Source organism: Procambarus clarkii, chromosome 51 (assembly GCF_040958095.1).
Source record: "Procambarus clarkii isolate CNS0578487 chromosome 51, FALCON_Pclarkii_2.0, whole genome shotgun sequence".
NCBI classification, from domain to species: Eukaryota; Metazoa; Arthropoda; class Malacostraca; order Decapoda; family Cambaridae; genus Procambarus; species Procambarus clarkii.
Window position 1 is genome coordinate 14,286,544 of NC_091200.1, and position 13,213 is coordinate 14,299,756.

Here is a 13,213-nt window from a genome sequence, read left to right on the forward strand (position 1 = left end):
ATGTGCTGGAGTCAGTTCACGAGTTTGTGTACCTGGGCTCCACAATCTCAGACACCCTTTCCCCTGGACACTGAGCTCAACAGGCATATCGGGAAGGCCGCAACAACACTGGCCAGGCTCACAAGACGCCTTTGGGAAAATGCCAAACTGACAGTGCACACCAAGGCACAAGTCTACATAGCATGTGTGGTGAGTACACTTCTCTATGGCTCGGAAACCTGGACCCTGCGCTCTCGCCAGGAGACGGCTCAATACCTTTCACATGTGGAACCTGCAACGCATCCTTGACATCACGTGGAAAGACCACGTCACCAACAACACAGTACTCGAGAGAACAGGAGTCCCTTTAATGTTCACTCTCCTGAAGCAGAGGCACATGGGATGGCTGGGACATGTCACACGCATGGAAGATGGCCGTAATAATCTCTTCCCACAACCAGACTATCACCAGAGAAATCTTAACAAACAACACAGAAATCATCGATAGATACTGCGATAGCAGGCGGCTTGACATCTGCGATAGCAGGCGGCTTGACATCTGCGAGGCACTACACATCAAGAAGGCAACACCAGTAATCAACAGCCAATTAATGCACAACTATATTCTACCCACTTCAAGACTCCGCACCAATATAGAAGCATCAAGAAATATGGGCCAATAGGCCCTTTGCAGTTACTTCCATTCTTCCCTTTAATTTACCCAATTTATACCCAATGCACCGTGTTCTGTCTTATGTAGAAAGTTTGCTCTATCTTGTGTTGAAAGTTTTGTTCACCTCATCCAAAACTGTTGTAACATATCACCTCACCCAAATGCGGGTATATAAGAAGAAAGCTGTTTAAATGATAGCATAGTAGAACTCTGTTTAGTGTTTGGAGGTTATAGTTGTGTGTGTGTAAACTAAAGTTTTTGAAAATGTAATAAGTTATTACGAAATGCGTTCAAGTGTCGCGTCAGACTAGAAATAAAAGTGAATTTTGGAGAATTGATTTTTCAATTACCATCGACAGTGAAAAGAAACATAAGAAATATTGAGAAAATTCGTGTTAGAATTATTAATCTTACTTTTTCTGTCATATTTAATAATATATGTTTACAAGAAAGACGGCTACCAATATATATACATATATATATATATAATATATATATATATATATATATATATATATATATATATATATATATATATATATATATATATATATATATATATATATATATATATATATATGCAAACAAGCCTGAATGGTCCCCAGGACTATATACAACTGAAAACTCAGAGACTATATAAAAACTGAAATATATATATATATATATATATATATATATATATATATATATATATATATATATATTGTGACGGTAAAGCGTTGGTGGTCGGCTGTTTCAAAAGCTAGGGGCAGGGCCTCGTCACATTATAGGAAAAAAAGAGAAAAGCTGGAACTTTCGTCTGTGGTAAGGTAATGGGAAGACACACAAAACACAAGTAAATTAACAATGAAATTTTAATTACTTTAGAAAAACAAGACATGAATAAAGTTAAGCACATAAAATATAAAAGACAAGTCAACAAACAAAATAATATGAATAATCACTGGCAAATAAAAAGTTACATTAGACAAGTGAGTTACAGTGATAGCAAAATAAATATGAATGGAGCTGGAATATTGGCTTCGAGCTGCCACCTCCCTTAGTACACGAAAGCCAAGGCTTAGTCTACCAGCGAGAGATGTCAACTGCAAGGAGCACTGAGATATTCTGACAATACTGAAGCACTGCAGCCCAGTCATCAACTTGTGGCGGAGGGCGGAGGGCAGGTGCGACGGGAACCCAGCCAATCAGCGACAGGCAGGCCAAGGACAAGCAGTTTGCTGTTTACGGTGATGGTAGCTAGCAGGTGTCACTGTGTGCTGGGTACGATTTGCTCTCTGGGCAAAACGTTTTGCGATACTTGTTGGACGTATCTTCTATATTTTGTTTTTACGTACTTTGTAGGGAAGAGCAGGCTCAATCTCTCTTGAAAGAGATTATCGTCACAATATATATATATATATATATATATATATATATATATATATATATATATATATATATATATATATATATATGTCGTACCTAGTAGCCAGAATGCACTTCTCGGCCTACCATGCAAGGCCCGATTTGCCTAATAAGCCAAGTTTTCATGAAATAATTGTTTTTCGACTACCTAACCTACCTAACCTAACCTAACCTAACTTTTTCGGCTACCTAACCTAACCTAACCTATAAACATAGGTTAGGTTAGGTTAGGTAGGGTTGGTTAGGTTCGATCATATATCTACGTTAATTTTAACTCCAAATAATAAAAATTGACCTCATATGTAATGAAATGGGTAGCTTTATCATTTCATAAGAAAAAAATTAGAGAAAATATATTATTTCAGGAAAACTTGGCTTATTATGCAAATTAGGCCTTGCATAGTAGGCTGAGAAGTGCGTTCTGGCTACTAGGTACGACATATATATATATATAAATATAAATATATATATATAGAAATAAAAATGAATTTTGGAGAATTGATTTTTGAATTACCACCAACAGTGAAAAGAAATGTACGAAAGATAGAGAAAAATCGTGTTAGAAATATTGATCTTACTTTTTCGATCATATTTAATAATATATATATATATATATATATATATATATATATATATATATATATATATATATATATATATATATATATATATATATATATATATATATATATATATATATTGTTGTATATATATATATATATTGATGTATGTGTGCAGAAGTCAGATATTAACCTTCAGCTACTAGCTAATATTATTTTCATTCAGTTCAGTCAAAAAGTAAATAGATAACTAAAAAGATATATGTAATATTCGAATTTTCAAGCAGCAGCGAGTAATAATTTGGTAGAAGTGGAAAGATGTTAAAGTATGAGTGTGGAGCTGAGTGAGTAGCACTGTGTATCTCTGGCAGCTGGTGCATGTTCCTTGTGAGGGTGGCCTTGGCCCGCCCTCACTCTCCATCACCTCACACCTCACTGCTTGCCTCGCGCCCCAGGCTAATCCACGGTCCATGAACCCAAACCTTGTATCATATATATGATTAATAACAAAGAGACACGTCTGTTCACGACCGTCGACCTCAATTGAGGAAAAATTCACGAGTGTAGTAAGCTAAGTAGAGAGGCAATTTTTATGCTAAGTAGAAGGTAAAAGATTGTGATATGAGCCTCATAGTTGACTGTATTTATCGTTGGCTGGAATTATTACTTATAATTCTGAATTTTCATTAAAACTTCATTTGTAATGAATCAGAGACGATTTAAAAGGTCAAATTCGGGTGAATACCGTGAACAGCAAATTTTTGGGAACCTAAATAGAAGTAGTTTTAATACAAAGAAGGAAAAACATGAACAGACATTAGTTGAGGCGGATCGGCACATTCAGGAATCTTCGAGAAATTGTGTAGAGTTTAAGAAGAATAAGATTCGACGAAGAAAAAACTGCAGTTTCTGAAGGAGGATAATGTCCAACTCTAACACAGCTTTAGGTTAGAGATTAGCAAAACTAAAAGTAAACCATTACCAGCAAGGAAAAGATTAGGTGTAAGACAAGGAAAGGTGATATGAAATGTGTAACATTGGAATATGACAACTCCTTCACTCCCTACATAAGAAAAAAAAATAATGTATAAATCCTATTGGTTAAATATGATCGCATTGATGATGTTGTTGATCTAATGGTGTATGTAAGCTTTCTATGCTTCTATATCATTTTCTTAGTGTAGGGATGAAGTCAGCTTCCTGTCCTAGTCGAGGCCACTAGGGTTAGTGGCCCTCAGGTAAAATAATCAAGTTACCAAAGTTCATTGTAATGAAACTCTTGTTTCTTTGAAGGATTTATTTCTTCAACGTTTCTTTTCACTCTGGAACATCTTCAGGTAAAGACTGAAGACACGGGGTGCAACTGTTGAGTGAGGTGAACATGTTGAAGAGCTGTGTGAGGTGAGGTGATGAGGCGAAGGAATATAAGAACAATCAAAGCGAGCGGAAAGTCCCAACATGACAGGTCTTGGTGGTTGGACTTGGTTAAAACAATGGAAACTCTTGGGCTGCCACAGCAGGAGAAGTCCGAAACAGATTAAGAAATCCACAGGAGCCGTGTGAGGATTCGAACCTAAGCGGTGAGTGTTCTCAGATGCATAAGTTCCCAGATGCGCATCTCCCTACTGCACCCACTACTTGTGGGTGCAGTAGTACCCAAAGTGGCATTCTTTGACCATGTCGTGGTGCAGCTGACTAGAGCGTACATCTTGGAACACCCAGCACATAGGTTCGAGCCCTCATCACGGCTCCTGTGGATTTGTTCATTGATATATCACGATAATGTATTTTCTCTGTGTGCTAAACAGACAACAATTAAAAATCATGATTCTTGATAGAGAGGGTGATCAACCACACCCAAACTACACTTCTTCCCCACCGTGGGAAGAGCCTACCTTCAAAATAGTAACAGAAAGTCTCCCAATGAGAAAGGCTGCCTATGATCCAACAATCCTAAGGCGCATAATAAAAAAACAAATGTATAGCATAGCAGTAGCAGGAGCCACCCACATCTTCACAGACGGATCGGTGGACACAGAATATGAGAGTGCTGGCGCTGCTCTTTGCACGGCCAGCGTACAGGCATATTGGAGACTGGGAGGACTAGAATCATTAACCCAAACTGAGATGTTTCCCATACAACAGGCATTCGCATATGTGATTGCACAAAACACTCAAAATTTAATCGTACATACAAACTCAAAAGCTGCACTTCAAATATTTGGACAAAAACAGTGGACATAATTACCACCAATTTGTATCTTGGAGCAGTCGCTAAAGGCAAAAGACTCAACATAACCTTAAACTGGATCCCATTCCATGTTGGAATCCCATTAAATGAGGACCGATGAAATTGCTAAATTGGCAACTCATCATCCAGTAATACATAAAACAATTCAACCCAGCCTAGAGTACATAAAAAACATCATCACCAAAAAACTCTCACACCTCAACAAAGCCCATCAACACCAGAGAGTAGCAGAAGGTTCGTCCTTTGCAATATGGTATCTTTAGGCCACTAAGTTAGAATGGTTAAATATTCCGAAAGGAATCCACAGGGAAATTGCAGTTCGGTTATACAGACCGAACATATATACAGATCTAGGTCACAGATGCAACTGGGAGATTGGTAAACCCCGACAGAGAAAATGCCTCTTCTGCCAATCACAGGAAAGCCACTACTTCACTATCTCCTGGAATGTCAAGCAACCAACGACCTCAGAAGAGCTTTAAAAATCCATGAATCTTGCAGTATCTACCCTGAAGCCATCAACACCGCCACTCTTCTGGTCAAAAAGGTGTCCAGCAGCTGGACATCCTCATAAATACTGTCAAGCAGTATCCTCCCCGCAATAGCAGCCTGACGATTAAATGCGACCTCAGAACATAGTATACATTTACTGAAAAAAATCTACCACTTACAGGCTATTCATGCCCGTGCCACCTCTTGGGTGGTTTACTTCTCATCAGTCAATGATCAGTGCGGCCATATTTAATCAAATATGCTTAATGGAAAGCCTGATGTCCAAGTAGGCAAAATCCTATTGGCTGTAGGCTTTAAACAATCCAGAGATTCCAAGTCTCTGGATTGTGTTGTGTAACATAATCTCTGGATTATGTTACTCGGTATTATTTTCCACATATCAACAATCCTGTTCCCCGAATTTACCCAGGTATTTCCTGAATTTAAACGTTTCCAGTTTGAATCCATTTATTCGAGTTCTATTTAGTTTTGATATGTTTAAAACCTTCTTCATATCATTTGTTATACCCTTCTATTTATTTATATACATCAGTCAAGTCACATTTTGCCTTTTGTCTCTCTAGAAAATGTAAAGTAAACTTTTAATCATTCTTCATAAGAGAGGTTTCTAATTCCTGGAAATAAGTTCATCACCCTTCTCTGTACGCAGTCAAGTGAGTTATGGCCCTTCTAAAGAATGGAGACCCAAACTGAACTGTATAATCAAAAAGGGACCTAAGAATTGCAAAATAAAGCTGGGAAATAACATTATATATCTTGTTGCTAACGCTCCTATCGCTGATGGCAGCATATAAACTCCATATATTATATGTACTCTATTCCATACATTTATGCATTAATGTTTGGCTTAGGACACCTACTAATCATCACTCTTTTTTCACTGCATTTCTCGCAATCACACTTCGCATTTCACATTGTGTGACTGATATTTGGTAATTATTATTTTTACCTAATCTCAGAAACCTACGTTTAATAGTATTAATCTTCATCTCTCAATCTTTTCTTCATTTTGAAAATAAATCTTGTAGCAATTTTATGTTTTCATCTGAATATATCCCTCCCCCCCCCAATTTTGGGGGGAAAATCATCGACGTTGAATGAATCATCGACGTTGATTAAACGTCGACATCAGCAGAGAATCTATTTGAAAATCATTCTGAACAATCATACCCACATTTCAGACATCATACAACTTGTTGGTTATCGCAATATGAACCAATCAGGGTTAATTAAGGAAAGGCCCAACCCCAGTCACCCTGTCACACTCACTATACTATTACAATATACCATAAAAAGGTAGTGAGGCTAACCGCAAATATCTCGCCTCCAACCTCGACCACACATATTAGACAGACTCTCTCTCTCATATCTCTCCTATTAGTAGTAGGCATCCTGCAGTCTTGGGAGACTATGGAGGTGCGCTCTGTTGCCGAGGCTGGAGTGTCCTCTCCAGGGCGCAAAATCTGGGTAGGTAGATATGGAGGAGAAGCTGTTACCCATGCAGCAGGTCTCCCCCCTTCTCCACGTTGCAGAAATTGTCCAATAGAAAAGCAAGCGCCAATATACGCTTGTGTCCAGCACCGTCGCAGGAGCTGCCAGAACAAGGTTGAAGGCAACAACGAACTGCCTTAGGGGCTCCAGCTCTCCTGGTATATCTAGTATATATCTCCCTAGTATTTCTCACCCTAGTATATACCTCTCCTAGTATATCTAGTATGGCAATATACTAATATACTCCCTAGCATATATCACCCTAGTATATACCTCTCCTAGTATATGTAGTATATATTTCCCTAGTATATATATTTCCTAGTATGTCAAGCATATATATTTCCAGTATATCTCATCTTAGTATATATCTCTCCTAGTATATCTCACTTTAGTATATATCACTCCTAGTATATCTGTCCCTAGAATATCTCACCCAAATATATATCTCCCCTAGTATATCTTATAGATATACTTAGGAGGGTATACTAGTATATCACTCTTATAGATATACTTGGGAGGGTATACTAGTATATCACTCTTATAGATATACTTGGGAGGGTATACTAGTATATCATTCTTATAGATATACTAGGGAGGGTATACTAGTATATCACTCTTATAGATATACTTGGGAGGGTATACTAGTATATCACTCTTATAGATATACTTGGGAGGGTATACTAGTATATCACTCTTATAGATATACTTGGGAGGGTATACTAGTATATCACTCTTATAGATATACTTGGGAGGGTACCCGTTTACACGCAGGTTTCTCTCCTCCCTCTTTCATCTCTCTTCTCCACCTTCTCTTTCTCCCTTTCTCTTTCCAAATTTCTCCCCCTCTCCTCTCCTCTCTGTTTTCCTCTTTCCTATACTCTCCATCTTTCTTCCTCCAGTCTTCTCCAACATCCCCCACTCTCCCCATCTCACAAGTCTCCTCCCCTCCCCACCCTTCTCCCCTAAACGTCCCCCTCTCTCTCCTCCCGTCCTTCTCCCCTCTCCACATGTCTTCCCTCCCCTCTTCGAACATCTTCCCTTTTCTTTCACTTTTCTCAAACATCACCCGCTACCTTCTCTTTCCTTCCCTTCCTATCTCTGCCAGTTATTGTCTATCTCTGTCTGTTTCTATCTGTCTGTCTGTACCTGTAATTTTCTATCTGTTTTCCTGTCTCTCTCTTTGCCCTTGCCGAATTTCAGGCATATCTCTGTCTTTTTGCTGACTATATCTCTGTCTCTGTCTCATAAAAATTACATAATAGTTCCCACTGGCAGGTGGGAGGAGCCCAGAGGAGAGAAATATTGAAATATATATTATATATAATAATTCCAGTTTGTTTAGAGAAAGGAGTGGAGCTTTTAAGATATTGGAGGCTCGGTATTAATTCATACGTTTTCACTCTTTACGGCCATTGTAGGATAAATAAAATATTTCGATTAATTTTCTTGATATCAGTACATAATGTGTTAAAATAATTTAATAGAAAAAGAACTCTTCCACCTCTCAGTCATCTCTTCCCCTCCTACCTTGAGGTTACCTTGTGTTGGTTTCGGGGCTTTGGGTCCCCGCGGCCCGGTCATCGCCCAGGCCTTCTTGTTGCTGGACTGGTCAGCCAGGCTGTTGGACCAACCCGTCCTTTTAAAAATAACGTCACTTTTGGCTCGTATGCGCGCTATGGCCAAATTTGGACGTAATTTGAAATGAAATAGACTCACAAGAGTGACGTTCTGTTCCGTTTTCTATTTGAGTCGTCCGGCGTACGCACAGAGGTTATGAGAGGACACTTTAAATTAACGTTTTTCATAACGTTTTGAAACTTTATGAGAATTTCCTGCCCACCTAACCTATCAGAGGACCCTTAACTTACTGTTGTTGAAAACAAATCCCAAATTTATTTTAATTTTTTTCCTTTTTCAAATTACGTCCAAATTCGGCCATACGGACAAACGGCCAAAAGCGACGTTCTTTTTAAGAGAACAGGTTGCAACTGCACCCCCAGCCTGACGTATGAGTCACAGCCTTGTTGATCAGGTATCCTTTGGAGGTGCTTATCCACTTCTCTCTTGAACACTGTGAGGGGTCGGCCAGTTATGCCACTTATGTGTAATGGAAGCGTGTTGAACAGTCTCGGGCCTCTGGTGTTCATAGAGTTCTCTCAGAGTACCTGTTGCACATCTGCTTTTCAACAGGGATATTCTCCATATCCTGCCATGTCTTCTGGTCTCATGTGGTGTTATTTCTGTGTGCAGGTTTGGGACCAGCCCCTCTACTATTAAACACGTGTAAATTATAATGTTTTTATTATTTTAAATTATATGTATTATGTTTATTATAAATTATTATTATTGTATTACTCCCGCCTGCGCTCAGGAGAATACAGATTTGGGCATTTTAATCGGCCCAATAGTTTAGATGTTTTACTGAGTGGATTTTAGCAGAAAAAGATCTCTGCACGCTCTCCTGGTCAGCAATTTCTCAGCTTTGAAAGGGGCTGTCATTGTGCAGCAGTACTCCACTCTAGAGAGCACTAGCGTCTTGAAGAGTATCATCATCGGTATAGCATCTCTAGTGAGCAAGGTTTTTGTTATCCAACCAGTCATTTTTCTTGCAGATGTGACGGCTACTTTACTGTGTTCTTTAAATGTAAGGTCTTTCCGACATGAGTACACCCAAATCTTTTACATTGCTTTTTTCGTTCTATGTTATGATATGACTGCGTTTTGAACATATTTTCTGTTTTTATATTTTCCATTTTCCGTAGCGCAAAAGTCGGAACTTATCTTCATTAAATACCATATTATTTTATGTCGCCCATTGAAAGACCTGATTTACATCTGATTGGAGGTTTGCCGTGTCCTCTATGCTGTCTACTCTCATAAAAATCCCAGTGTCATCTGCAAAGGATGATACATTGCTATAGATTGGGCCCTTGTCTATGTCCGATATGAGGATGAGAAAAAGTACTGGAGCAAGCACAGTGCCCTGAGGGACTGAGCTCTTCACGGTTGATGGTCCGGATTTTATTTTATTGACTATTACACATTGAGTTATGTTAGTCAGAAATTGTAGATCCATCTGCCTATTTTTCCGGTAATTCCTTTTGAACACATTTTATGTGCAGTAACACCATGGTCACATTTGTCGAAGGCTTTTGCGAAATCTGTGTAAATTACATCAGCGTTTTGCTTGTCTTCCATGTCATCTAATGCCATGTCATAGTGGTCCAGCAACTGTGACAGGCAAGAGCGCCCTGTTCTGAAACCATGTTGTCCAGGGTTATGGAGATGCTGTGATTCCATGTATTTTGTGATCTGATTTCTTAGCACTTTCAAAGATTTTTATGATGTGTGATGTAACTGCAATTGGTCTGTAATTTTTTGCCTCTGCCTTATTTCCCCCTTTATGGAGTGGTGCTATCTCTGCTGTTTTTAGTATGTCAGGGATAATACCAGTATCTAGATTTTGCTTGCAAAGAATGTGGAGGGCCTGTGACAGTTTTTTTTTTTTTTTACAGTTCTTGATGAATATGGAGTTCCAGGAATCAGGGTCTGGTGCAGAGTGCATAGGCATACTGTCTATGGCTTCTTCAAACTCCAGTGGGAATTGGGTGAGGTTTGATATATGATTTGATGTTGGCATCACATTCATGAAAAATTAATTTGGGTTATCAATCTTTAGTGTGTTTAGTGACTCGCTGAAAACGGTCGTATTGATTCCTCAGTATTTCACTAATTTTGTTGTTGACATCTGTGAAAGTTCCATCTCTCTTTCGCAGAGGCCCGATACTAGATGTAATTTTTTATCTTGATTTTGCATAGGAAAAAAATATTTCGGATGTCTTCCTATTTCACTAATGGCCTTTTGTTCTCTTTGCCTCTCCTGGGTTATGAATGATTCTTGTAGCTAGTTCAATTGTTTCTATTTCTCTACCTAGCCTTCTTCGTCGTTCATGAGATAGGGTGCGACTCTCAAGTTGTTCCGCGATTCGTTTGCTTCGCCTATAGAGGGAACGCCGTTCCCGTTCCAATCTGCATTTCTTCCTCTTTTTTTCGTAAGGATATGCGGTTTAAGCATATTTCTGGAGCTATTGAGTTTATGTTTACCAGACAGTGTTTCCGGTTTGCATTTTCTAGTTGTTCTTCCCAGCTTATTTCTGTGAGGTCTTGGTCTATTTGCTCCCAGTTAATCTGTTTATTATTAAAATTTAATTTGCTGAATTCTCCTCCCCTGGAGCTAGGGACTGGTTGTGCAGGTCTACTCCCCATGCTTGTCAGAACTTCAATTAGGTTGTGATCTGAGTAACAGATATTAGCGAAAATGGTATCCAACGTATTCTCTTTTCTAGATGATTCTACTATTTGCTGGTTTAAGGCAAACCTGTCGCACATCCGTAACAGGTCATTTGCATGTGACTGTTCATTTAGGCTACTTCCTGGTATTCTCTGTGATATAACTATATTAGCCAGGTGCTTCTATTTCAGGTGGCGTCTGTTAACGTCCCCAGCAGGGTGATGTTCGGGGCTGGCGTTGTGAGGTTTTCCAAGCAGGTGTTCAATTTTCACTAGTTGGTCTTAAAACTGCTGAAGATATATCTCCGGTGACTTATATACAAGGACAATAACTACATTTAAGATCTCTATTTTGATTATCAGTACTTCCACCATATCATTTGTGGTGTTTAGTAGCTCAGTACAGATGAGTGTGTCTTTGATGAACAGGCTCACCCCACCCTGTTGCCTGTGTTTCCTCTCACATCTGAAAAGATTGTACTCTGAGATCCATATTTCACCATCATGGTAGTTCTTGGTGTGAGTTTCTGTTAGGGCTGCAAACACTGCATTTACCTCTTGTAGGTGGCCATCTATAAAATTAACTTTGTTAGATTTGCGTGTTTTTATACCCTGGATGTTGGCAAATAAAAAGGATGTTATCGTATTTGTGGAAGTTCTGGATGCATTACTTGGTATTATTATCTGAGGCTCTGGTAGGGAAGCCACTGTGCTTGTGTCCTCTCTAACATTTGACCGAGATGGTGGTAGATTCTGGATATTTTAGCCACTCTTCTCATCTTTCTCTTGATAAAAAAAAATCACTCTGGTCAATAGAGTTGTGGCTGTTTTCATAGTGGCGGTCTGTGGGGGTCAATATGAGACTGTTGACTGTCAATATTGTCAATATGAGACAATATCCGTCGTGGGGGTCAATATGAGACTGTTGCACGCTGTTCTCTCTTGAATTCTGGCGAGTTCAACCAGCCTATGTCCGTCCCATACCCTAGTCATTACTCCCTGCATAGTTGGGTGAAGCTAGACCCAGGCATCTGGCCTCCAACCTTGGACAGACAGACAGACATTCTTACCTATAGGTTTAGACATGCTGGGGTACACGGCCTCTCCCAGGTCTCTCTTCCCCTTCCCAATCCCCCCCCCTCTCTCTCCTCCTTCCCAACTCCCCCACTCTCTTCCAGTCTCCTCCCCTCCCTCATTTATTTCATTCAACCTCTTATTTTCTCACCACCTCCCACTCTCCAACTTTCTCCCCTGTCTTCATCCACCGGCTCTCTCCCAGTCTTCCCCTCTTCCGTCTTCCCATCTTCGTCCGGGTCTCTATCCCTCCTTTCCGAATTTCCCTCTCCCATCTCTCTTCCCATTTTGCTCCCCTCTCCACCTTTCTCCTTCCGTTTCCACCCTCTCCACCTCTCACCCAATATCACCACCTCTCGCCCCTCTTCTCCCCCTCGTCTCCCTCTCTCACCTCTCCTTCCCTATTCCTCCTCTCCACTTGTCTTCCTTCTCTCATTACCTCTGTTCACATCCGCGCTTCCCCTTCCTTCCCTATTTTTGTCTCGCTATCTGTGTATTTGTCTCTGTGTTTCCTGTCTTCCTGTCTATCTTTGCCCTATCTCTGTTTATGTATCAACCTGTCTCTGTATGTCTGTATCTCATTCTCATTATTTTCCTTTAAACCCTAATAATCTACCATTAGCGTGTGAGTGGTCCTGGAGCCTTGGGGTATGAAATATTAAGAAAAACATGATCGTTACCGTTTGCTCTGAGAAAGGAATGGGGCTTGAAGAAGCCTTTGAAGCTATTGCAGAATTGTTGTTGTTTCTTTGCTACTACGGCTGAATTCATTTTTCCCGAGATCAGTGAATAATAAAGTATCTTATTATAAGAACATCATATGTTTGTATTTTTTTTCAAAATAATTAGCTAAGTGCACCTGGCGGGCCAAAGCTTGTTGAAGGGGGGTTAGAAAGTGACCATGAAACTCTGCTCTCAATGAAATTCTGGCAATCCCGACCAGTCTATGTCTGTTCAGTGCCCCAGACCATTCCT

The 13,213-nt window shown here is 39.6% G+C and overlaps 1 protein-coding gene across 1 annotated transcript in view; it reads right to left on the reverse strand.

The window, feature by feature from the left end:
* The window catches only part of LOC123774536 (insulin receptor-related protein), an 879,124-nt gene that overhangs the window by 422,381 nt on the left and 443,530 nt on the right, over positions 1-13,213 (reverse strand). The gene's annotated exons all lie outside the window — the stretch shown is intronic.